Genomic DNA, 2,715 nt, shown 5'->3' with positions numbered 1-2,715 from the left:
ATATATTTTTTTTTTTTTTACCAGTGGCTCAGTCACTTACTTGGTAATGTGATGGTGGTGGTGGTTTGGTCTCTAAGTCGCGTTCGACTCTTGTGACCCCATAGACTGTAGCCTGCAAGGCTCCTCTGTCCCTGGGATTCTTCAGGCAAGAATACTGGAGTGGGTTGCCATTTCCTTCTCCAAGGTATCTTCCCAACCCAGGAATCAAGGGTCTCCTGCCTTGTAGGCAGATTCTTTACCAACTGAGCTACAAGGGAAGCCCACTTGGTAATGTAAGAGACAATAATTTTCTGAAACATGCAACATAGAAAATAATATAACTAGCAGTTATTAGTATGGTCACAAGCAAGAATTTAAGTCAAGAGCTTTCATTAGGTGTATCTCAGTTTACCCCAGGTCATCTGACTTGGTTAAATGGTTATATTCAGGTGTTAATCTGGTTGTACATCATGGAGCATTTTATCTTTATCTAAAGATTGACTACTGATACAAATTTTAGAAACAAAATTAGAGTGTCCTTTTAACAACTTAATTAAATTTTAAGTAATATAACAAAACAGAACTATCTCAGAAGTGAGTAACAAAACTAGGGTTTAATGTTCAGTGAGACATATTTTTCATTGTGAGGGCATTAACCTTGCAGCCAGGAATGCTTTATCCCATCAAATAAAAATGAGGTTTGTCAGGGAGCTAGGAAAAACCAAGTGGCCATCTTGGATTTCCCATAGCCCTGACTGATTTACAGCTATTGCTTACCCATTTTAAATTCCCCAATTAGAAGTAGACTATTGCCATGTTTTAAGGACATCAGGATATCAGTAGTTTGACAGTGTGGGGTTAATTTTATAGAAGCAGAAGATGCTTTATCTACATGTACCACAATCTTCATAGATGACTATTAAATAATACTTATTTACTTTACCAAAGTAACAAGATTTTAAAAACAAATATGAATCATTTAAAGGCAAAGAAATTCATAATCTTTTATCAAAAGCTGCATTCTAAGAATTAATAGAGAAATTCAAATTCCAGTCTGGTACCAACAGACAAAATTTGTTTATCTGGTTAATCTTAGAAAAGTCTTTTCCATAAATTTTGAAGAAGTAGCAGTATGCTTCCAAAGGCATCAGAGTGAAACCATATAAGGCGTGTTTAAAATCTGATTGTATTACAATTGACAAAGCAACCTGGTCATTGCTATGACATGTAACACTTTAAAATAACTAGAATTATAATTGACAACATTTTATCAGGACATATCAGATCTTTATGAATTCCACATAATTTTAGGATATCTATATTAGTAACATCAGCCATACAGTATAACCTGAGAAGATTTATCACCCCTTCAGTACTTTCCATATAATTTAACATGTCAAATGAACCCAGGTAAGTTTAATACCTCTCTTTGAGATGTCTCAGGGGCCCTCTGAAGCATCCCAAAGTCAGCTAGAAGTCAAAAGAACGTCATTAGAATTTAACTTTAGGAAATTTTGCCAAAAATATCAACAGATAGGATCATATAAGTCATTGTGAAACAACAGTTATTCACTTAGCCAAAGTTAACAAGATTTCAAGGCTAAACATGGAACAGATCATTTCAGAGGTAAAAAAAACTTAAAATCCATTGTCAAAAGCAGTTCAACATCTTAAGAAAACTTGTATTGTATACAAAACTTTTTTGGGGGTCCACTTTCCATAAAACCTCTCTCTCTTTTAAAAATCACTTTATTTAGAAACAGCCACCTGTAAGTCAGATAAACTTTTTTTTTCGTTGCTGCTGCTAAGTCACTTCAGTAGTGTCCGACTCTGTGTGACCCCATAGACGGCAGCCCACCAGGCTCCCCCGTCCCTGGGATTCTTCCTTAATAAACTGCAATTTCATTTCTTATACCTTTTTCTTTTTTTTAACTAAAAACATACATCTTATTTTCCTTAAGCAACCATGAACTGTCCTTATATTAGCATTCTGTAGATTGGTGAACATAAATACCAGTTGTAATTTCTAAAAACATATGCTTTCTTATAGAGAACGTCTCAGGATGGTACCTATTTATTAATAGTCCAAAATCTCTTTAGTTTCTTTGTAAGAGGAAGTTCGTGTTCAGTGATGTTTATTTTATTTAATAAAATCTTATTTTATTTGGAAATGACCTAGCTATTCAATAAATATCCTTCACTTAGTTTACCACACTCTAGAAATTCAAGTTACCTCAAGAGACTATTTCAGACAGCCATTCCAAAAGTATAATTATTCTTAATAGAGTTTATCTAAAAGCTCTTGTCCCATTTATATTTTTCTTTTTTAAAAAATGGTTTCTTCATTCAAGTTACTTTCCTTGTTGACAAATTTAGCTTACATTAAACGTAGGCACAGTAGAAGTATTAAACAGTGTTGATGACTCAAGACATGTCTTAATAAAATAAGCAAACAAGCATTAATACTAGATATTTAATTTGAATATTTCCCAGTTCACGTGAACCTGAAGTTTCATTTAGGTTAATTTCTCCTGTAACTGATTTCTAAGTGCTTACTTTTCTTTAAGCCAATTTAATTAGAACTTATTTACAAATTAACCTCATATTATCCAAAAACAAAGACACAAACTGAGACACAGATAAATCCAGACAGACAGACAGAGATCTCATAGTTTTCCCACTTGAGATTTAAAATGTTCTCTTTGACAATTTTCTCGCTCGCTCGCTCTCTCCCCA

The sequence above is a fragment of the Bison bison genome, unplaced genomic scaffold, assembly GCF_000754665.1.
Source record: "Bison bison bison isolate TAMUID 2011002044 unplaced genomic scaffold, Bison_UMD1.0 scf7180017864365, whole genome shotgun sequence".
NCBI lineage: Eukaryota > Metazoa > Chordata > Mammalia > Artiodactyla > Bovidae > Bison > Bison bison.
This window is presented reverse-complemented; position numbering follows the sequence as displayed.